Below are 24,907 nucleotides of genomic sequence, written 5' to 3'. Positions count from 1 at the left end.
TGCAGTTGGGGCTGGGTAGGCAGAAACAGTGGGTCACAGGCCCATGTTCTGACTGGTCCTGGGAATGACCGGGTCAGCCCCAACTGATGATTCTGGGGAGGGACTGGTCTGTGTGGCCGGGTCACGGAAGTGAGGATCTGACTCTCTATAGGGAGGGGTCTTTGCATAAACTGCTTCCAGGACATGGTGGGTGAGGGAGGGGGTTCATGGACCCTCAAATCACCTTCAACACCATGAAGAGGGCTCTGTCCCTTCTCGCACGTGGAAAGACAAGGCACAGAGGCTCGGGAGTGAGATCAGGGTCTGGGTGGGTGGACAAAAGTCCGCAGTCGCCACTCAGAAGTCATGGTTCATGTCGCCAGGTGATTGTGTTTTAAATCATCTCCTTGCATGATGGGATGGCCATGTTTGGCCCCACGTGGGTAAAGTCTCTATAGTGTTTTTACTCATATGTCCCCGCTCCACCAGGACACCCACCCAGAACAGGACAGAGGGGACACTCAGACCCTGATCAGAGGCAGTCCCAGCTTCATAGCTGCTCAGGTGGGTGCTTCATGCTGGGAGCCTGTCCAGTCACTTTTACTGCAGCAACACCCACCCGATGGAGAGAGCGCCTCTGGGGAGTGAAGGGGGTGTGACCTATTGTCTGGGCTCCATAGACCCTAGGATGGAAGCCCCCATACCTGGAGACCCCACAGGCTCAACTGGGCCCCTCTCAGCCCCAAGTGGAGGGGGCTGGTGCACAGCGTAAGGGTGGGGGACCATCTGGAGGCGAACGCCAGCTCTAACCTCAGAGAGAACAGTCTTGAGCTGCTGGGGTCTGTCTGTTGGTCCCTGTCTCCTCCCTCCCTTGCTCCCCCTCAAATGCTCACTTCAACTCCTGTGTCTCTCTCTCCCCTCGCTCTGCTTCTGTCTGTCTCTCTTCATGTCTCTGTCCATTTCTCTCTGTGTCTTAATCTCTCTGTCTCTAGAGCTCTTCTCCCCTCTCCACCACTCAATCCTCTCTCTTGGAGAGAAGTCCACTGTTTCTCGTTTCTCAGAGCTACGCCTCCACGCCACCAGCACTGGGTCTTCTGCACGTCCTGATTTAATTAAGCAAAGCCCCATTTCCTCCCACAGATCTCCCAGGTTCCACCTCCGATGGGCTAGCAGGTGAGCTTGCCTGGCTCCTTCCTGTGCCACCAAGGTGAATGCGGACTGGATGTCGGCACCGAGGTCTCCTCTCTGGGACGTGCCCCTGCACCACCTCTCCATCCCAGGTGAGGCCCCGCAGGCTCAGCTCGGCAGGGATGCAGCTGCCAGATGGTGCGAGTGTGGGAAGCCTCAGTGCCAAACATGCACCCATGCAGGCACACACAGGCACACTGAACACACACACACGCACACTGAACACACATACATAGATTCACACCAAACACACACACATACACACACACACACACTGAACACACACACACAGATTCACACCACACACACACACACCGAACACACACACATAGATTCACACCAAACACACACACAATCACGCACGCACACACACTGCACACACATACATACACACATCAGCACCTTCCCTTCTCTGTCCACTTTATCCCATTCAACCTGGAAGCTATGTGAACCTCTGAGAGCCTGCCTTGAGGACTCATGCCAGCCACCCTGGGGGTGTTTGTGCTTTCTCAGCCACTCTGTCCTACTCCTGGGGACCCCTCACCTTTCCACCCACCTTTTCCATCAGAGCTTGTGCTGCACCTTCTGCACTTGAGCCTGGACGGCCCAGAGTTTAAGGTTGGACACCTCTCCCCAAACAACTCCATAAGTGGTACCGGAACTATCTAATTAAAATGAGGAACCTTCGACTCCAGCCAGTTTGGTTGCAAAAATGCTGCAAAGCTCAGCCATGGGCGGGCATCTCGGCTTGGGGATGCCCCATGGTGTCCAGGCCGGCAGGCACTTCCAGGGTGACACTGCTGTGCTCAGGCCATCAGAGGGGCGGCCACCCCTGCCACACAGCACCACCCTGCTCACCTCCTCAATGTGCAAACGCGCCCCATTCTCCACCAGCACTCCTCTGGCCGCACGGACACCGGGAACTGACCTGGCTCTGTGACCCTGGGCACTGCCCGCTGGGAGTGCACATGGACAGTTGGACAAACAGGAAGTGCTGTTTTCTATGGAAGTCAGCTTTAGACTCTTTCTCACCCTCTTGACAGCTGTGGGGTTCTATGCCAGCCACCCCATCCCTGGGAGGAGGGGCCCCTACATGGCCCTGCCCTTGAGGGTGTGGAGCAGACAGGGAACCATGGACCCAGTCTCTCAGCCCTTCTGGGTGCTTCCCCGTGGGGAAGGCTGTGGGAGCCCCACAAGGAGGAAGCTTCCGAGTCTTCAGGCCTCCTCCATCCAGAGGGGCCCTTGGCCGCTCTCCTTCCTGTACCCCTTACATAATAACTCGTGATGCCTCTCCCCCGAGCCCGGGCACCACTCATCTGCTTCTGTCTTTGTAAATTGGCCTGTTCTGGACATCTCTTATAAATGGACACGTAACATGTGTCCTTCTGTGTCTGCTTCTCTCACTGACCATCGTGTGTTCAAGGTCCATCCACGATGTAGGGTGTGTCAGAACTTCACTCTTTTTCATGGTGAATCATACATCACTGTGTGCATGGACTGGAGGCTGCTGACCCACCCATCCATCCATCCACCCACACACCCACCCACCCACTCACCTATCCATCCACACATCCATCCAACCACCCACCCATCCAACCACCCACCCATCCACCCATAAATCTATCCATCCATCATCCATCCATCCATCCACCAACCAGTCCGTCATCCACCCATCCACCGATCCAACCCCACTGACCCAACCATTGCCCAACCCTCCCTCTATCCATCCATCCACCTGCCCACCATCCATTCACCCATCCATCCACTCTTCCGTAACATCATCAAATCAAATTATATTATGAATTTGTAAATCTTCTTTCCCATCCCTTGACTCTGAGAATAAATAAGAAAAAAAAAAAAAACCAGAGAAAGAAATAAAGCTAGTCCAAACCTATGTTCAGAGACAGAATGGAAGGATTTTTGGATTGTCCCCGGGTGACCGCTAAAGTGTGAATCTATCCACACTGTCTCTGAAACAGATCACACAGATTTAAAAGGAAAAAGAATAAATGAAATTACACATGACCCACAACACTGGCATCATAAAGAGCCTGAAAATACTATGAAAGTACTTGTAACTAGAGAGGGTCTGTCTGTGCTATGTCATGTCTGACTCTTTGCAACAACATGGACTGTTCCCACCAGGCTCCTCTGTCCATGGGATTCTCCAGGCAAGAATACCGGGGTGGGATGCCATGCCCTCCTCCAGGAGATCTTCCCCACCCAGACAGCCTCCCAGAAAGGTAGGAAAGGACACGGCTTTACTGGGGAACCAGTCCGAAGCCAGAAGTGGGACCCATGGACTAAGAGCATCACAGTCTGAAGTCACAGAAGCTGGGGGAACTGGGAGGGGAAGGGGGGGCTGGGTCCCACACTTTGTGCAGCTGAGCTGACACCAGAGCTCCTTCCTGGTCTCAGAGAAGCAACAGTTGAGTTCCCATGTCCTCTGAGATGGGTTTGTGTTTGCACCCCGGCACCTCCTCCAGGGAGACTTTCTTGGTGGCTAAGACAGTAAAGAATCAGCCTTCAATGCAGCGGACCCAGGTTTGCTCATTGGGACGGGAAGATCCCTGGAGGAGAAAATGGCACCCCACTGTAGTACTCTCACCTGGGAAAACCCATGGACAGAGGAGCCTGGCAGGCTACAGTCCATGGGGTGACAGAGAGTCGAGATGACTGAAGCGACTGAGAACACATGCACACACTCACACCCCTCCCCTGTAGTGCTTCTCCTGGGTGGATCGCGGATTTTATGGGGTGGAGAGAAGCTGGGTGGGAAGCAGTCATTGTGGAGGATGTAGAGGAGTCAATGCTGCGGGCCCTGTCTGTGGGGAGGGGGCACCCAACTGACAGTGGTCCTGTCACTGGCACATGTTAGCCAGGGGTTGGGGGCTGGACTGGGTAGAAAACCCACCTGGGCCCAGGTGCCCCCAGGAGCAGGGGCCCACCTGGAGGGGACAGATGGCTGTCAAGCAAAGCTCTTGCCTTGTGTCATTGCTTCCTCCTGGGAGATCCCCGGCTGCCGGAATCCTTCTCAGGGCATCTGATCGGCAGAGAGCCAGGACTGGAATGTGGGCAAACCTCATTCCCGCTTGCATCAGGTGCCTGCAGCCTGGCCTTAATAGCTCACACCCAGAGGAGGGAGCGAGCAGTAGGGGGTCCACCAGAACCCGGGAGTCCTGCAGGACTGGGGTCCCTCTGCTCTGAGGGTCCCTTGGCACCAGGGTCCCTCTATTCTATGTCCCTCCAGGGCAGGGTCCCTCCATCCTGGGAGGCCTCAGTGCCGTGGTCTCAAGTCGTATGGCTGCCAAGGAGAACTGGGTTGTGTGCGGGGTGGGGGACACGGGTGGTGGTCTTTCAAGGGGTGTTGAATGTCATTTGCTGCAGCAGCATTTAATTTAATCCTTAGAGAGGTGGATGGCAAGTGCCTGTGTGTAGCTGACAATATTCATATGAGTTTTTGCTTTTTCTTTTAATTTGGATTGGGTGGGGGCGCTGTGAACTTCCTTTCCCATTTTTTCCCCATGTTTTATCCTCATATTTGTTTTTTTCTGTCATGACTCTCTACAGAGAACACAGTACCATTTCTGCTACTAGTTTATGTTAATATCAGTTTTTTGCTTTTTATTTTATTTTGGATGGAGAGAATCTATTATTTTCTTTCCCATTTTTTTATCCTTATGTTTTCTTGTTTTTCCATTATGACTCTTTGTAGAGGACACAATACATTCTCTACTACAAATTTATATTAGGGCTTCCCTGGTGGCTCAGTTGGTAAAGAATCTGCTTGCAATGCCGGTGACATGGGTTCGATTCCTGGGTTGGGAAGATCTCCTGGAGAAGGGAATGGCAACCCACTCCAGTCATCTTGCCTGGATAATTCCATGGACAGAGGGGTCTGGTGGGCTACAGTCCACTGGATAGAAAAGAGTTGGAAACAACTGAACAACTTTCACTTTTCAATTTATGTTATTTTTTGCTTTTTCCTGTCTTATTTGTGTGGCAGACAGATGTTTCTTCCTTTCGTTCTCCCCACTTGATTCCTTCTTGCCTTTCCTAGTACTGTTTCTGGGGGTGGGCACAGACCTTTGTGGGTCTTGTGTGTCCTCATGTCCAAGGGTCCAGCTTGGGTATTTGGAGCCTGGGCTGTTGAACCCACAGGGAGCTTCCACCCAGGGACTGCCTGAGAGGAGGATGAGGCTGGACTCTGCAGGGTCACCCCCCCCTCCAACGACCACAATCTGGACCCGGGCTCTGTGCTCCATGTGACCAGTGACCCTGGAGACCCTGTTCCCAGAAGCAGGGCCTCAACTCCGGCAGTACCAACATTGTTGATTTCACAGTGGACGATGTGGCCCTCATTGGGCATCCTCAGTGCATGCCCAGCCCCTGAGCGGGGGGCCACACTCTGTGCCCAGCACAGGTGACCGACCTCTGTGTGCAGGTGCTGAGCATCACGAAGCAGCTGGATGCTGGCGTGAGGACCTGCGGATGGCGCACACAGAGCAGGACACCGAGGGGAACCTGCACTCTGGCCACATGGTGTGCATGATGGCCCTCATGGAGGTGGGGGCGGGGGCAGGGGGTATGGATGGGAGTCCGCCAGTCAGGGACACCCACGTCTGGTCCAAGCAGGACGTGGAGGGCCTCGGAGGGGATGGGCTCACGTCCACTCAGAGGGACATCTGGTCACTCCAGGCAGGAGAGGCAGACCTCTAAGGGGAAAACACAGGCCCACTCCAGTTAGAAGATGCTGACCTCTAAGGGGACGGATACACTCCTCCTGGCAGGAGAGGGCTGACCTCTGGCATCAGTCACTCAGAATTCCCAACCAACATGCATTTCTGAACTCACACCTCTACCCCTGGCCTCTGGGGTGTCTCCCAGAATTTGGCTAAACCAGGTTCCTGACACGTCGTTTCCTGTGTCCTGTTTTGGGGTGTCGAGTCCATGCTCTCGGCTGCTGGCCAGGTCACTTAATGTTTCACTCTGGCCTCGGCCCCCGGTGTCCCCACCACAGAACCTAATGACCCTTGGGGACTGGAGGTTCCGTCCCGACCTCACTGTGAATGTGCCCTGCTGGCCTCCCACACTCCCTGGAGTAGAGACTTCTCACAGTATTATAAGCACTGCTCTCTGCTGCTGTGCACACACACACACACACACACATGCATATCCGTGCACACATAGACCCTGAACACATGCACACATGTGTGTGCACCTGTACCTATAGGAGTGTGTACATACACACACAGAAACACACACACAGACCCCCCAGAGCAATGCCACAGCTCCTCACTGCCACTCAGGAGAGGCTGGGTCCCTTGGGAGCAGGCGCCATGCTTTATGTCTTTCTGTGTCAGGAACCCCCAACCCATCTGTAGAGAGACTGTGCTGGGGGAAGTCCCCACCCACGCCCCTCTCTCTCTCACTACAAGGCCCCTCTCCTCCACCCCCTCCCAGAACGCCCTCCTGGAGATCTCGGAGTGGCTGGAGAACCACCCCCAGGAGGTGGTTATCCTGGCATGCAGGAACTTCGAGGGCATGATGGGGGACCTGCAAGAGAACCTGATGGGCTGCATCAAGAACATCACTGGGAACATGCTGTGTCCCCGTGGGGTGAGCAGGGGCCACAGGCTCCCCATGCTCTTGTCAGCGGGAGCACTAGGCTTCACTGTAATCCGACTATCTGCTCGCTGCGTGAAGCTGATTCAGACTCCAGGTGATGCCGCTCACGGAACTCCAGTAATCCACCCACCACTGTCTTCACTCAAACACCCCAGTAACCAGCCCATCACTGGTCACAGGCATGCCCAATAATCCACCCTGCCCGGTCTCTATTCAGGCACTCCCCAAATCCATCAATCACACCTCAAGATGCCCCAGTAATCCACCTGCCATTTCCTATCACAAATCCCAATAATCCACCCACCTCTGTTTCCACTCAGGTACATACCCCAATAATTGACCCATCGCTGCTCAAGACACCCAAGTAATCTACCCACCACTGTCTCCACTCAAACACCCCAAAAATCTACTAGTCACTGCTCAAGAGACCCCAATAACACACCCATCACCTTCTCCACTCAGACACCCCAGTAATCTACCCACTAGTGTCTCTACCCAGACATGCCATTATTCCAACCATGACTGTCTCTTCTCACAGAGAACCCAATAACCAGTCCATCACTGCTCATAGACACCCCAATAATCCACACACTGCTGTAGCTTCTTAGATACCCCCAATACCTGATGCACTGTGTCACAAGGCAGCCCAATAACCCCTGTGCACACGTCTCATGGGCACCTGGATGACTCTCCCCACAGGAGGTGCCGAATCTGCGCCAGCTGTGGTCCTGGGGCCAGCAGGTCACCCGGTCATACAAGGACGAGGCATCCATGAGTCAGCATGCAGAACTGTGGCCCAGTATCCCCTACTGGTGGGGGAACCAGGTGAAGCACCTAGACCTCGTCCACTACCTGGAGCACATGAAGAGCTGCAGCCACCCAGGTGAGTGCCACATTCATACCAGGACACCTGGTCACACGCATGTCCTAGCACATGGGGCTGGCTTTGGGTTCAAGAGGAGAAATGAAACAGGACATACCGGGGGACGTTATTCTGTTCACCACCTGGGGACCATGGCATGGACATCCTTGGGGATGTTACTGTGTCCACCACAGGGGGTTAGGATGTAGACAGAATGTGAACATCCGTGCGGACATTATTGTGTCCACCACACGGGGTCAGGACGTGGACATCTCTGGGGTCACTGTCCAGGCCGCCTGCCCTCTGTAACAGGAGAAATTCATCAGTCAACACCCCTGTGAGTCCTTGCTGTCTGAACTTTGGTCTCTGTCGGACATCTGAATCTCTGATCATGGAGGAGGCCAGAGTCTGGGTGGGTGATGGCACAGCTTGGGCAGGTGTGCCATCACCTGCCAGGTGATGACTGTGTGGGCAGGTGACCCCATGGGTTAAGGGTCACATGGGCAGGAGATGTGTGGGTTGGTGACCGCATGGGTGGGTGACCGCGTGGGTGGGTAAGTGTGTGGGTGGGTGACCAGTTTGAGTTCCTGCCTGCAGGGTGGGTTACCATGTGAGTTGCTGACCCGGTGAGTGGGTGACCGCGTGGGTGGGTGATGGTGTGAGGGGGTAATCATGTGGACAGGTGACCGCATGACCTCGCAGGTTAGTGACCCCATGGGTGGGTGACCAATCATGTGAGTCGGCGACCACACGGTTTGGTTGGCCACATGACTCCATGGGTTAGTGACTGCACACGTGGGCACCGGACCCCACATCTTGCACCATGAACTGCAGGCCCTCTCTTTTCCCAGGCAGGCTGTTCATGGCCGGCATCAACCTCAGGGAGAACCAGCACTTTGTCCTCATCCACCCGGCCTGGTCCCTGGCTCCACTACCTTTGCACATGGGTGCGGGGCCACTGCCTGGGGTCAGCTGCCGGCTATACCAACACCATCGCAGGCGACTTCATCTGGGCTGTCGGGCTTGTTGGCGATGTCATCAAGTGGAACCGGAAGTTGCTTCGGGCTAACGGGCGGTGCGTGTGTGGAGCTTGGCAGCGGGAGGCTGCGTCTTAGTCACGTCCTGTGATATGAGCAGCCTGAACCGGAAGCCATCTCGGGGCTGACCGACAGCGCACTGAGGGGCTGGGCTTTGCGGAGGCGGCTCCTCGTTCGCATCCTGTGACGTTACTGCGCTGAACCGGAAGCTGCCTCGAGGCTGACGGACAGCGCGTGGGTGGAGCTCGGCAGCGCGGAGGCTGCGTCTCAGTCACATCCTGTGCCATCACCGGCCTAAACGGGAAGCCGCCTTGGTGCTGACGAACGGCGCGTTTAGGAGCTGGGCATTGCGGAGGCTATTCTCAGCCTTGTCCTGCAGGGCTGGTCATCCGTCCGCCCGTCCACTGAACGTTTGCAGAGGTGTGGCCAGGTGGCAGGCTCCATGGTCTCCTCGGTCCTCCGTGTGTCTCTTGGCGAATGCAGGGTGTGAGGTGATGATTAAAGGTGAGTGCATGATTTATACAATCACATCCTCAGGGAGACACACCCGGTCCATGGCTTCCCCGTAGGAGAGTCTGGGTTGTCCCCTCCCCCTGGCACCAAGAGCAGCAGATGGTGACCCCCAGCTCGGGAGGCGGGGGAGGCAGTATGGCAGTGGCTATATCTTTCCGTGTCTGCTTTACATTTCTCTTCTCTTCTTATTTATTTGTAAGGCCTCCTCAGACAACCACTTTGAGGTTTGCAGTTTCTTTTCTTGTGGATGCTTTTGATCACCACCTCCTGTACAATGTTGGGAACCTCCATCCATAGGTCTTCTGGTGCCCTGTGTGCCAGGCCTAACCCTTGAGTCTATTTGTCCCTTCCACTGTATACTCACAGGGATTTGAATAAAGCAAAGAACCACAGAGACACAGTAGAATGGGAAAGACTAGGGATCTCTTCAAAAAAATTAGACATGCCAAGGGAACATTTCATGCAAAGACAGGCACAATAAAGCACAGAAAGGTTACGGGCCTAACTAAAAGAGAAGAGTTTAAGAAGAGGTAGCAAGAGTACACAGAAGAACTATAAATTTTAAAAAAAGATCTTATTATCCTGGATAACCACTATGGTGTGATGACTCACCTAGAGCCAGACATCCAGGAGTGCAAAGTCAAGTGGGCCTTAGGAAGCAGCAGTATGAACAAAGCTAGTGGAGGTGGTGAAATTCCAACTGAGAGCTTTCAAATCCTAAAAGATGGTGCTGTTAAAGTAGTGCACTCAATAGGCCAGCCAGTTTGGAAAACTTGGCAGTGACCTCAGGACTGAGAAAGGTCAGTTTTCATTTCAATCCCAAAGAAGGGCAAGCCAGACAATGTCCAGACTACCGCACGGCTGCACTCATTTCACATGCTAGCAAGGTAATGCTCGAAATCCTTCAAGCTAGGCTTCAACAGTATGTGACCCAAGAACTTCACAGACCCCACATTCAAACAGTTGATTCTAAATGCACAGTGATACCACAAAGATGGTCAAGGTAAAGACACACAATGTGATTTTATGTCTAAGTCAGTGAAACAAAATAGTCACTGCAAGGTACAAACCTTTTTAGCTTGAAAAAATCCTATATTTGAATATAATACATCCTGTTGAAATTGAAAACTACGGGTTAAAGTGAAATTCATTCTTAATTGTCAATTACTTTGAGCCTATGGTAAAAAGAAAATAAAATAACATTCATTGGGACTGCTTCAGTTCAGTTCAGTCACTCAGTCGTGTCCAACTTTTTTCATTGGGGACTGTTTAAATTTTCACAGACATTTTTTCTTAAAAATTCCCTTACTGTTTTACAGTCTTAATTAGATATAAAATGATCAGTAGATTTTATACTATGTTTTCTGGACATTTTCATTTTCTTTAATTTATGAATGTAACTAGAATGTTTTTCTATTGAGTGAGTATTAAAAATTACTCCTCTCCCTTGTGTGGAACACACTGTTTACACTAGTGTTGGGAGACATTTTATTGCCTAAAACCTTTTATAATTGAGCTCTACAATCTAGGTTTTGTGTTTGTTTGTTTTGCTTTGTTTAGGCTGAGAATTTTCTCATCTATTTTTAGCATCTTCAGAGTTTGTTGGGAATATGTGCTTGCTGTTGTTTACTTGCACCGTCGTGTCCAACTCTTTGCTATCCCATGGACTGTAAGCCCACCAGTCTCTTCTGTTTACGGGGATTCTCCTGGCAAGAATGCTAGAGTGGGTTGCCATGCTCTCCTGCAGGGGATCTTCCTGACCCAGAGATGGAATTCGCATCTGCCATAGCTCCTGCATTGCAGGCAGATTCTTTACCTCTGAGTGAAACTAGATCTTCTGTACATGAAACTCACTTTAATTGTGAAGATTCATAATCAGTGAAAAACAAAGATGGAGAAGCCCAAAGAAGAATTTACCTTTCACCAATTAATAATAAGAAAAATAACCTTCATTTCAATTTGCCTTTGTTTATTTTTTCAATTAATTTTTCATTGAAGGGTAATTGCTTTCCAGAATTTTGTTGTTTTCTGTCAAACTTCAAGATAACAGTCTTTCTTAACTCATAGTTTCTCTTCAATATCATCTTATTCTGTGTAAATAACTTCTTTTAAGATTTCTTACAGACAGTGTATCTGCTGAGAATGAATTGCCCAATTTTTTCTTCATATGAGAATATCTCCTTCTCGTTTGTTTTTAAAGGATAGTATTCCTGGATGTAGAACTTAATTTCAGTAGTTTAAAAAAAAAAACAAACGTTTGATTCATTGACATGTTGTACCTGTACCATGAATTTACTAGTTAAGCTGTATAATTCATTGATTTGTAACTTTTTCATATGTTGAATAACCATAACCACAGCCTCATTCTAGAATATTTTCATCACTCCAATGGGAAGCACTCTCCAGTTGGCAGTCATTTTCCATTCCCCCCTTCATCTGGGCCCTTGCATTCACTCCTCTATTTTCGATCTTTAGGGAATTACCTAATCTGAGACATACGCATTCATACGAAGAGAATAATGCAGTACACAGCCTTTTGTTCCTGGCTTCTTTTAATTAACATAATAATTTCGGAGCTCTAGCATGTTATAGCTTATGTAAGAACTCCATTCATTTGATGGCCAAATAATTTTGCATTGCATGTTTTATTTATTCGATCACCAGTTGATGGACATTTGAGTTATTTCAAATTTTTTTCCTTTTTTAAGATTATTTCTTTTTAAACTTTATTTTTAATTTAGTAATAGAAAATTTTAAAATTTATTGGCTTTTTCTGCATCTATTTAGGTTATCATTTTAGCTTTTTAGCTTTTAGATTTTTAGCTTTCCTTTGGTTAATATGGTCTGTCACATTGATTGATTTGCGAATATTGAAGAATCCTTGCATCCCTGGAATAAAGCCAACTTGATCATGGTTTTTGATGTGTTGTTGAATTCTGTGTGCTAAAATCTTGCTGAGGATTTTTTGCATCTATGTTCTTCAGTGATATTGGCCTGTAGTTTTCTTATTTGATCTTGTCTTTGTCTGGTTTTGATATCAGAGTGATGGTAGCCTTGTAGAATGAGTTTGGAAGTGTTCCTTCCTCTGAAATATTTTTGAGAGAGTTTTAGAAGGATAGGCATTTGCTCATCTCTGAATGTTTGATGGAATTCACCTGTGAAGCTGTCGGGTCCTGAGCTTTTGTCTCTTGGGAATTTTTTGATCACAGCTTCGATTTGGAGCTTGTAATTGGGTGGTTCATAATTTCTATTTCTTCCTGTTTCAGTCTTAGAGTATTGAGCTTTTCTAAGCATCTGTCCATTTCTTCCAGATGATCCAATTTATTGACATAGAGTTGTTGATAATAGTCTCTTATAATCCTTTGTGTTTCTGCATCTTCTGTTGTAATCTCTCCTTTTTCATTTCTAAGTTTGTTGATTTCATCTCTTTTTCTTGATGAGTCTGGCTAAAGGTTTGTCAATTTTATCTTCTCAAAGAACCAGCTTTTAGCTTATTAATCTTTGCTATTGTTTCTTTCATTTATTTTTCATTTATTTTAGCTCAGATCTTTATGATTTCTTTCTATGTACTAATTTTGGCTGTTTTTCTTTTTTGTTCTTCTTTGTCAGTTGTCTCATTCTCTGTCGTCCACTTCACCTCCTGCTTTCAATCTTTCCCAACATCAGGGACTTTTCCAGTGAGTCAGCTCTTCACATCAGGTAGCCAAAGTATGTGGATGTGAATAATTATTTATTGTACCTTTCCTGCCCTGTCGTGGAGAAATAGAAGAATGGTTATGAATGCAGTTCATAAAATCCGGATGTTCTCACACATGTATATGTGGGTATGAATAAATATTTACTGTGCATATGATGCCCTCTCGAGGATAAACAAAAATGCTAATGAATGTAATTTACAAAATCCAGGGTATTCACTCATATGTATATGTGTGTGTATGAATGCATATTTTCTGTGCTTATGCTGACATCTCGTGGAGTAATAGAAGAATGCTTTGGAATGTAATGTATAAAATCCAGATGTATTCTCTCATAAGTACATGTGGGTATGAATAAACATATACTGTGCTTATTCTGCCCTCTCGTGGAGAAATGGAAGAGTGCTTATGAATGCAATTTATAAAATCCAGATGTTTACTTTACATGTTGAAAATGATACTGTATAACATTTTAAAAACTTAATACATGCTCATAACAGAAACTGTGAAGTTGCTAGAAAAATAGAGAGACAGATAAAATCACCCATGTTTTCGTATACCATTGCCTCAGAATTGTGAGTTCTGGGGAAGGGGAGATCAAAAGATGAGGATGCACTAGTTCTTTTCATATAAAATCATCTTTTCTGCTATTTGAATGCTAACGTAGAACTTGGTTCTGATACGTGATCCTTGCTTTGTTTACATATCTTTAAGCTTCTATATTTACAAATGCCTAGCAATTTGATCCCCTGTTTAGAGACTCTTTGTTGTAAGGTGGTTTGTGTGTGTGTGTGTGTGTGTGTGTGTGTGTGATTGCTATGACTAAAAAATGTTGCAAGTCGTGGCTATGGAAAATAATGCTGGGATGAACATTGGGGTGCATGTAACTTTTGGAAATAAGGTTTTCTCCAGGACTATGCACAAGAGAGGGGTTGCTAGGTCATATGGTAATTCCTTTTTACTTTGAAAGGAGCTGCCATACTGTTCAGCATATTGGCTGTACCAATTTACATGCCCACTGACAGTGCAAGAGGGTTCCCTTTTCTCCCCACTCTCCCTAGAATTATTCTTTGTAGAATTTTTGATGATAGCTATTCAGACTGGTGTGAAGTAATACCTCATTGTAGTTTTGATTTGCATTTCTCTAACAATTACTGATGTTGAACCTCTTTTCATGTGTTTTATCTTCATCTGTATGTCTTCTTTGGCCAAATCTCTGTTTAGATCTGCCTGTTTTTTGAGTGATTTTTTAAAATTTGATACTTGGATACATGAGCTGTTTTTATGTTTTGGAGAATAGTGCCTTGAAAACTAATGGGAACTAGCTGTGTAGCACAGGTAACTGTCCTCAATGATCTGTGGTGACTAAATGCAAAGGAAATTAAAAATATAAGGTATATATATATATATACACACACAAACACACAGCTGATTTAGTTTGCTGTCCAGCAGAAAGTAACAGAACGTTGTAAAGCAACTGCATTGTACATACTGTAGGCTCTATTTATAGGAAGTTCTAGATGAAGCTAAATTAATCTCTACTAATGGAACTGAGAAGAGGGGTTTCATGGGGGAAGCACAATCTGGGCAAGGGTACCAAAGAGCTTTCCTAGGATGCTGAGAGAAAATTGCACTGAGGATCATATAATCTTGGTGAAATTGCATAAATATTTCTGCAGTGTAAATTCCAAACAGGGTCTTGCTAAGTGGCTCCATGTATTTATAAATTTACTAGATAGTGTCAAATTATCCTTCAGAAAGTTGCATCACACTATGCTTTCACAACACTGCATGAGCACTCATTTTCCAATCCCTCATCCTCAATTTGGAGGAAACATTTGGGACCTTTCAACTTTCTCATTGAACTTTGGCAAATTGCATGGTGAGAAATCATATTCTATTATTGTTTTGGCTTGCATTTCTTTAATTTGTAATTAGTTTCAACATTTCCTCCTGTTTTTTGGTAATGTTTCTTTTTTTTTTTTTTGAGTAATATATGTTTGTTTGTACTGTATATTTACTTCCTGGTTGTCTCCTATTGGATTTTTCATCTTCTTTTCTTATTTTGACTTTTTAACTCTGCATAAATTAGGTAAATGTGCCCTCTGTCCGCTATCTTCCAAATATTTCTCAGTTCTCTTTTTATAATTCCTTGTTTATTATTTATTTACAGGAATTTTACTACACAGTGTAAATTTTCCCATTTTAGCTTCTGGACAAAGATCACTTAAATTAAGAAATTTAAATAACTGAGAGAACTCCAGGGTGCTAGAGGGTGTACACTAAAGGAATTACGGGGTGGTGGGCAACTCACTCTGAGTTCACTTGTGTGTCTTTCCACATGTGCTTTTCAATAAACTATTTACTTTGCACTGAAATATACATGTATATAGACAGAAAACAGTAAGTGAAGGCGGGTAGTGCCATGATGGGCCAAGATGAAGCCAGGACGGGTGGTGCTGCACCTGGGACTCCAAACAGATAAGTCAGCCATAGGCTTGGGCAGCCCTGTGAGGCCAACAGGGACACGTCTCTGGAGCTGTGATTGGAGGACTCAGGAGCCCCAGGACGTGCTCAGAGCCAAGGTCACGAGGAGGGAAGCACAAGCAGGGTGATGATGCTGCCCAGTTAGCCTGTCTCCCTTGGGCCAGAGGGAAGGTGATGCTACTTTTATTATGGAAAATGTAGCCTGTGGCTATTGGGAAAAGAACTTGGTCAGTGTGAAAAAGTAAGCAAAAACCATGATTCCTTTCACCACAGTCCATATTCTACCCCAATTCCTCCCCATCATGTTTCAGCCCATATTTTTAAAGTTGGAAATATGCTTCATGTGCATTTTGGTTTTCATTGTTCTTTGCTCTGTACTTCCCAAATATTTTATTATAAAAATTTCCAAACATTCCACAAAGTTGAAAATTTTTCTAGCTAATACACAGACTTCCCACCTTGATTCTACTGTAACCATTTTAAGGTACTTCCTTTGTCATGTAATTATCCATGTGTCCATCCCTCTCATCCTCGAATCCCTCTCATTCCCTGGTGCATTTTGTGATAAATTGCAGACATCAGTATGCATCTCCGTAAATATTTTAGCAAGCCTGCCATTCAGTAGTGAGCTATGTTTGTTTACAGTAGTTTTCTTTTAAATATAAACTTTATGTACAATGAAATACACCCATCTTTTATTCCCAGTCTTGTTATTTTTTATTTGAAGTATAGTTCCTTTCCAGTGTTGTGTGATTTATTGCTTTACAACAAAGTGATGCATTTATATATGTCTTAACATACATTGTGTGTATACACACACACACACACACACACACATATGTATTCATTTATTTAATCTTTTTTTATGGCTGCAATGTGCAGCATGTGGGATTAGTTCCCTAACCAGGAATTGAACCTGCATCCCCTGCAGTGGAAGTGTGGGGTCTTAGCCACTGGACCACCAGGGACATACTAATGTCCTATATATATTCTTTTCCTTTATGATTTATCATTGGATACTGAATATAGTTCTCTATTCTCTACAGTAGGAACTAATCTGTCCATTCAATATACTCTAGTTTATATCTATAATCCCCAATCTCTTATTCCATCCCTCCACCAGTTCTCTCTGCCTTGGAAGCCACAAGTCTGTTCTCTATGTCCGTGAGTGTGTTTCTGTTTCATACATATGTTCATTTATATCGCATCTTAGATTCCATATTTCAGTGATATCATTTGGTATTTGTCTTTCTCTGTGTGCCACAGTTCACTTCATATAATCATTTTTTGCCCCATGCATAGTGACACAAATGGCCTTATTGTAATTGTACACATTCATGTATCCTTTTAACCATATATAGAGATATTCATCTGAGGTTATTTTCACGAATATATTATAGGTTAAATAAGCAGGGTGACAATATACAGCCTTGATGTACTCCTTTCCCGATTTGGAACTAGTCTGTTGTTGTTCCATGTCCAGTTCTAACTGTTGCTTTTTGACCTGCATACAGATTGTTGTAATCCACACAGTCAAAGGCTTCAGTGTGGTCAATAAACAAAAAGTAGATGTTTTCCTAGAATTCTTGCTTTTTCCATGATACAGCAGCTGTTGGCAATTTGATCTCTGGTTCCTCTGCCTTTGAGTGTCTGATTGTATTAGAATATATTCATCGTTTCTCTTTCCCTACCCACTTTTTCTCTCCGTTTCTCTTTTGTGCCAGGGAAACCAAATGGGCCTGGAGATTTCTGTAAGTTTTTCAACTACAAGCTCTGTTTTTAAACAGATTATCAATTTCTTTTTTGCTCAATGTTGTTAGTTAGTTTGTTTCACCAACATTGCCAGATATAGTTATGTAGAAACAGTCATAGAATCCTTTTAATCCCTGTGGGATCTGAAACCTATTTTACTCCCAGTATTGGTAAGTGTTGTCTTTGGTTATCTTGCTTTTTTTGGTCTATATGAGTGGAAGTTTATGAATTTGTATTGATCTTTTGAAAGAACCAGCTTTGGGTTTTGTTGATAATCTCTTTTTTTTTTTTTTTCCCTAATATCTGTTCTGATCACTATTTCCCTTATTTTGCTGACAGTCTCAGTACTAAAGGGGTTTAATAAAGTCCCTGAGAGTTTCACAAGCCGAGGGAAAACTCACAGATTCTAGGGCACTGTTGTAGCTGTGAGATTCTCTGAGTGAAGGTCATGAAATCTGCAGTTTTTTCTTTCTTTCTTTTTTTAAGAATCCCTCAGTTCTGATTGACAAGGACAACTTGTCTGGGCACTACCAGAGCAGAGGAATGGTCTTATGTTGCCTACTTCCATGTTCTGTCTCCACTGGGCGCTTGTGTAGGTGACAGGGCTTTACTGCCTTCTCTGGTGTACAAACCCACGACCTCCAGTCTAGCAGACTCACTGACATTCTGTCTGCTGTTCTCAGGAGGCTCTCAGACCATCGTTTCTACAAAACATCCTGATTCCAGCCTTGCCAAGCCTATATCTGAAAGATTTCTGAAGAAATCAGATTTCTATTTAGTGTGCCTTTCCATAATGTGAAATATATTTGTGTTATGTAGTAGCTGTTATTCTACATATTTTGCCATAGCCGTTGGACCTTACCCTTGACTGAATAAATACAAGCACACAATATTCCACAACGTGTCCAGAACAGTGGCTCCCTTACTGCTGGGTGACACTGAGCATGTTACTTAGCATCTCTGTGCCTCCTTCCTCCATTAGCCCCATTAACTTGGAGTAAATTTAACTACTGCATGGGGCAGTATAGAACACTGATCATGTTAAGACATGGGAAATCATCAGAACAATATTTGTCATATGGTACGTTCCAGTCAATTCTAGCTGCTGTCATTACTATTGTTAAAATTATTGATGTTCCACATTTCCCTGTTCCATGGATGCAGTGTCAACAGCGTCTTTGACTCACTGCATGGACCTAGCACTGTCAATTCAGCCCTTCAGGGCCTCAAAAACAGAGTGTATTAGGCATGGGGGAACGGGGGAAGGATTTTTTTTTCCAGCATAATGAGTATTCACCTCTTCTTATGGGGATATTGTGAAGCCTAAATGCAACACTGAGGTTTCATTATGTGCTCGTATGGAAACATTTAGTGCATATTCTCTATGAAGTTACAGGTCTAATGACCCCTTCACATGATCTGTATAATGATAGGAAGTAAGTGGTCACTGGACAGTAATGGAACATGAGTATATAAAGTTTTTAAAAACCTTATAGAGGGACATTTAAAGGCCAAGACACCTCATTTTTTTTTTTGCCATTATTTCTATCAAGTCTAATTCTCCTGTATCGAATTCTGAAAATCTGAATCTGATGAAGATACAAAAATATTAATAGTCAAACTTTCACCAATAATGCTTTATTTCTTCTGTAGTTTTCACACAGCCAGTTTTAGTGTGTTTCTGATTTCTTCTGCTAATATTCATGATTTTTTTTAATCCGAGGGTGATAGTATGGATATTTTCTGAGGTAAATCATGAGATTTTCAGCCATGTTTTTGGATGTAGAGTCTGAGGATGGGGCACAGGTGAGAGAGAGTGGAGTTGGCTGGGAGGGGGAAAGGGTGGGGCAGGGACAAGGGAGTGTGAGTACAAGCAGAAACGGAAGTGAAGAGAGGCAAGGAGAGAAGCTCACCCTTCTGAACCATGCTTAGCTCTCCATGTGTACACGTATAATAAAATCTTTGAGTACTCAGAGTAACACGATGAGGTTAAGCATTTTTACTGCTATCATCCTTTTCAACAGCTGGGGAAGCAGAAACACATAGCAGTTAACGGGTGAATGAATTTGCCCAAAGTCACCTTCTCGGCAAGAGCTGAATCAGATCGGTGCCCAGGCCAGAGAGAAACAGAGACGTGTTGTATCTGACCCCCAATCTGGAATACAGTGCCGTGTCTAGTATCCTCTGGATCAAAAGACAGGTCAACATGTCCATCTGCAGGAAACTTTACTGTGTGTGAATCTGTGTATGGATTGAACACAGTGTCTCCTAAGTGCATGGAAGACCTTGGGGTTTCATGTCAACATGCACACATCACAGAGAAGAGTTCCTGGTCCAAATGAAGGCCTCAACATGTGTTTCCTGTGACCAACATTAGTGGAGCACCCTCATTATTATGGAAAGTGGCATAACCATTGTATAATGATAAACAGAACAGCAGAGACAGTATCATGAAGGCATTAACTCCCCTATCTCATACTTTTTAAAAATGAAGAGAACAGAACCTGGAAGGCAATAGACCACTTACTAAGTTTTATTTTTTCTCTCAACTGTGACATTCTAAATAATTTCCAAATAACAATTTTTTAGCTTTTTAAAAAATATTTTTCATTGATTGATTCTTATTTACAGTATTGGCTTGATTTCTGTCATACATCAACCTGAATTAACCATAGGTGTAGGTGTCCATATGTCCCCTCCCTCTTGAATCCCTCCCACTTCCCGCTCATTCCCACCCCTCTAGGTTATTACAGAGCCCCCATTTGTGTTCCCTGAGCCATCCAGCAAATTCCCCTTGGCTCTTTATCTACATATGTTAGTGTATATGCATCCATGCTACTCTCTTTCCATTGATCTCACCCACTCCCTCTTCTCCCCCACCCTTGTGCATAAGTCTGTTCTCTATGTCTGTATCTCCAATGTTCCTCTGCAAACAGGTTTATCAGTACCACCCTTCTAGATTCCAGATATGTGCGTTGATATATGATACTTGTTTTTCTCATTCTAACCTACTTCACTCTGTATAAGAGGTTCTAGGTCCATCCACCTTCTTAGAACTGACTCAAATGCATTCCTATTTTTTTTTCCTATGGCTGAGTAGAATTCTATTGTATATACACACTCAAGCTTCTTTAACCATTCCTCTGTCAATGGACATCTAGCTTACTTCCATATCTTGGCTGTTGTAAATAGTGCTGCAGTGAACACTGGGATGTGTGTGTGTCTTTTTAGCTTTGGATTTGAAGGATGTATGCCTAATAGTGGGATTGATGGGTCATATGGTGGTTATATTCCTAGTTTTTTTTTAGGAATTTCCATACTGTCTTCCATAATGGCTGTATCAATTTACATTCCCACCAGCAGTGTACGGGGGTTCCCTTTTCTCCACACCCTCTCCAGCACTTGCTGTTTGGATTTTTTTTATTATGCCCATTCTGTCTGCTGTGAGGTGATATCACATTGTAGTTTTGTTTTGCATTTCTCTAATAATGAGCTTCCCTGATGCCTTAGGGGGTGGGGAGTCTGCCTGTAGTGTGGGAGACCTGGGTTCAGACCCTGGGTTGGGAAGATCCCCTGGAGAAGGAAATGGCAACCCACTCCAGTATTCTTGCCTGGAAATTTCCTTGGACAGAAGAAGCTGACAGGCTACAGTCCGTGGGGTTGCAAAGAGTCGGACACGACTGAGCGACTAACAGTTTCTAATAACGAGTGATGTCAAGCATCTCTTCATGTGTTTATTAACCATCCATATGTCTTCTTTGGAGAAATATCTGTTTAGGGCTTTTGCCCACTTTTTGACTGGGTTGTTTGTTTCTCTGGTATTGACTTGTGTGAGCTGCTTGTATGTTTTGGATATTAATACTTTGTCAGTTGTTTCATTTGCTATTGCTTTCTCCCATTCCATGGGTGGTCTTTTCACCTTGTTTATAGTATCCTTCGCTATGCAAATCTTTTAAATTTAATTAGCTCCCACTTATTTATTTTTGCTTTTATTCCCTTTATTCTAGGAGGTTTGTCATAAAGGATCTTGCTATGATTTACGTCCTTCAGTGTTCTGCCTATGTTTTCTTCCAAGAGTTTTAGAGTTTCTGGTCTTACATTTAGGTCTCTAGTCCATTTTGAATTTACCTTTGTGTATGGTTTTAGGAAGTTTTCTAATTTCATTCTTTTGCACTTATTTGTCCAGTTCTTCCAACATGACTTATTGAAGATGCCGTCTTGTTCCCATTATAGTCTTGCCAACTTTGTCAAAGATAAGGTGTCCATATGTGTGTGGGTTTTTCTCTGGGCTTTCTCTCTTGTTCCGTCGGCCTATACTTCTGTTTTTGTGTCAGTGACATACTGTCTTGATGACTGTAGCTTTGTAGTATAGTCTGAGATCAGGTGAGTTGATTCCTCCAGTTCCATTCTTCTTTCTCAAGATTACTTTGCCTATTCAGGGTCATTTGTGTTTCCATACGAACTGTGAAATCTTTTATTCTAGCTCCATGAAAAATGCCATTGGTAATTTGATAGGGATTGCATTGAATCTGTAGATTGCAGTTGGTAGTACAGTCATTTTCACAATATTGATTCTTGCAACCCAGGACCATGGAATATCCTTCTGTCTGTTTATATCATCTTTGATATCTTTCATCAGTGTCTTATAGTTTTCTGTATACAGTTTTATTGCCTCCTTTGGTAGGTTATCCCTAGGTATTTTATTCTTTTAGTTGTAATGGTAAATGGGATTGATTCCTTAATTTCTCTTTCTTTTTTTTCATTGTTAATATATATGAATTCATGTGATTTGTGTGTATCGATTTTGTATCCTGAAACTACTAAATTCACTGAATAGTTCTAGTAATTTTCTGATGGTATCTTTAGGGTTTTCTATGTACAGTATCATGTCATCTGCAAATAGTGGCAGTTTTCCCTCTTCCTTTCCAATCTGGATTTCTTTTCTTTCTTTTTTCTGATTGCCGTACTAGGACTTCCAAAAGTATGTTGAATAATAGGGGCCAGCATGGGCACCCTTCTCTTGTTCCTGATCTCAGAGGGAATGCTTTCAGTTTCTCACTATTGAATAATGTTTGCTGTGAGTTTATCATATATGACCTTTACTGTGTTGAGTCAAGTTACGTATATACTCATTTTCGAAGAGTTTTTATCATAAAAGGGTGCTGAAATTTGTCAAAAACTTTTTCCGCATCTATTGAGATTATCATTTGGATTTTGTCTTTCAGCTTATTAATATAGCATATCACATTATTCAGTTGGCATATATTGAAGAATCCTTGCATCCCTGGGATACATAGGACTTGATCATACTTGTGGTCTTTTTAATGTGATGTTGAATTCTGTTTGCTAGAATTTTGTTGATGATTTTTGCATCTATGTTCATCTGTAACATTGGCCTGTTATTTTATTTTTTTGTGATATCTTTGTCTGGCTTTGGTATCAGGGTGGTTGTGCTGTCATAGAAGGAGTTTGGAAGTGTTCCTTCCTCTGCATATTTTGGGAAGAGTTTCAGAAGGATAGGTATTAGCTTTTCTCTAAATGTTTGATAGAATTTACCTGTGAAGCCATCTGTCCCTGAGCTTTGGGTTTTTTTTGGGGGGGGGGTGGGATTGATCACAGTTTTGATTTCAGTTTTTGTAATAGTCTTGTTCATAATTTCTATTTCTTCCTGGTTCAGCTGTAGAAGGTTGAACTTGTCTAAGAATCCGCCCATATCCTCTGGTTCTCCATTTTATTAGCATATAGTTGCTCATAATAGTCTCTTATGATCCTTTGTATGTCTGTGTTGTCTGTGGTAACCTCCCGTTTTTCATTCCTAATTTTCTTGATTTGATTTTTCTCCTTTTTTTTCTTGATAAGTCTGGCTAATTGATAGTTTTGTTTATTTTCTCAAAGAACCAGCTTTTAGTCTTGTAAATCTTTACTATTGCTGTATTCATTTCTTTTTCATTTATTTTGGCTCTGATTTTTATTTCTTTCCTTCTACTAACTTCGGGTTTGGATTTTTTAACTTATTTCTCCAGCTGCTTTAGGTGTAGAGTTAGGCTGTCTATTTGACGTTTTTCTTGTTTGTTGAGGTAGGCTTGTATTGCTATCAACTTCCCTCTTAGCACTGCTTTTACTGATTCCCATAGTTTTTGGGAGCAGACAACCTATAAACTAGAGAACAATTATCCCAAAGAAGTCCTCTCACTGTTTTGAAAGTTCTAGCACCCAAAACAGATTTCCCACCCTGTGGATCCAGCAAAGGGACTGAGAACTCCCAGCGTATTTGATTCTGGAGGCCAGTGGGTTTGGTTACCGAACTTCCACAGGACAAGGGAAAGAGATGCTTGGAAGGCACAGACAGAACCTTGTGTGCACCAGGACCCAGGAGCAAGGAGCAGTGAGGCCACAAGAGACTGAGTCAGACTTGCCAGTGGGTGTTCAGGAGTCTCTGGTGGAGGCGTGTGTGGACAGTGGCCTGCCATGGGTTCAGGAGCACTGACTCTAACAGTCCTGCCATAAGTCCTTTTGAATGAGGTCGCCATTACCACCATGGGCATCACTGTGTCTTCATGAAATATGGAATCCTTTGTATTTCTCACACATATACCAAGACAATTTTCTGCCATGAGATATGGAATTCTCTGTATCTCTTATATAAAACTCTGGGTGCTAATACTCTTTCATAAAGTTGGGCTTCTCTGTATTTCACATTTGAAGATCAGAGTGGGGAATTTCCTATAATAACTATGGAAATCTCTGCATTTTGTGTGAACCACTGGTTCTTCAGCTAGTGACACATGTGTCCTCTGTTATGGTTCTGTCCCTATGCCTCACTCGTGTGCATGTACAGGCGTGGGTTCATGTTGCCTGTGTTTGTGGATGGTGCATGATTCTGGCCCACTGCAGATGCAGAGATGAGGCTGACAGAACATGAGACGTGGAACAACCAGAAGACGAGCCCCAAGGCACCCACAGCCTAGGGGAGACTGGTCCACGCATCTGTGTGGTGCCCATGCCCAGGACAGCTACGAAGGCAGGATGGCGAGGGACAGCTCCTGACAGTGAGTCCACAACTCTGCAATTAGGGAAAGAGACATAAACACGCTCACAATTTCTGCTGTGTTGTCTTGTCTGTTTGTGTTGTTAAGCAGGGGTAGAGGGTTTGAGGAGTCACCCAGAGTAGATCAAGTGGTGTGGGGCTTTAAAACTGCTGCCTGTGGACCCCTCCATCTGTGGGGCATTCGCTGCCGTGGGAAGGGTAGATATGGCTCCTGCAGGACCCAGGATTGTGAAGAGACCAAGGACCTTGAGAAAAGGGTAGAGACTGGGAGGAGGAGGCAAGGAAAGAGAGCCTGCTTCACTGGAGACTTACTTCTCCCACACATGTGAGAAGGAGATAGGTGAAGGTCCTGGGCTAGTGCTGCCTAGCATCAGCCTGTCAGCCAGCACCCTCCCTCCCCCAGGGTAGCACACATTGGCACCATGTGAGACAAATGACGGGCTAAGGTCAGGCTTCAATTTGAAAGCCCAGGCATCCCAGGAGAGACATAGTATGGGTATGGAATCCCTCCAGGAACTTCCAGCCTAAATGGCCATGCAGAAAGGTGAGAAAAGCAATGGTGTGGGGTGCATGTGTGTGCCCCTCTGCTGGTGTGTGTCTGTGAGAGAGAGAACAGCGATGAAGCAAGGTGGGTGGGCTGTTTGTGTACAGGGACCCTTGGGCAGTGAGAGACAGTTGGAAGTTCAGAGCCTGCTGGTTTTCAGGCTCCAGGCGATAG

The 24,907-nt window shown here is 44.9% G+C and overlaps 2 pseudogenes; one reads left to right on the top strand and one right to left on the bottom strand.

Moving 5' to 3' along the window:
* The first annotated feature begins 1,201 nt into the window (after nt 1-1,201).
* Nucleotides 1,202-8,772, top strand: LOC136154751 (PI-PLC X domain-containing protein 1-like; annotated as a pseudogene).
* LOC136154750 (SCO-spondin-like) overlaps nt 8,769-24,907 on the bottom strand; it is a 98,106-nt pseudogene continuing 81,967 nt past the window's right edge.

Source organism: Muntiacus reevesi, chromosome X (assembly GCF_963930625.1).
Source record: "Muntiacus reevesi chromosome X, mMunRee1.1, whole genome shotgun sequence".
NCBI lineage: Eukaryota > Metazoa > Chordata > Mammalia > Artiodactyla > Cervidae > Muntiacus > Muntiacus reevesi.
The sequence above is the reverse complement of the archived record's forward strand: the minus strand, read 5'-3'. Positions and strand labels throughout refer to the sequence as shown.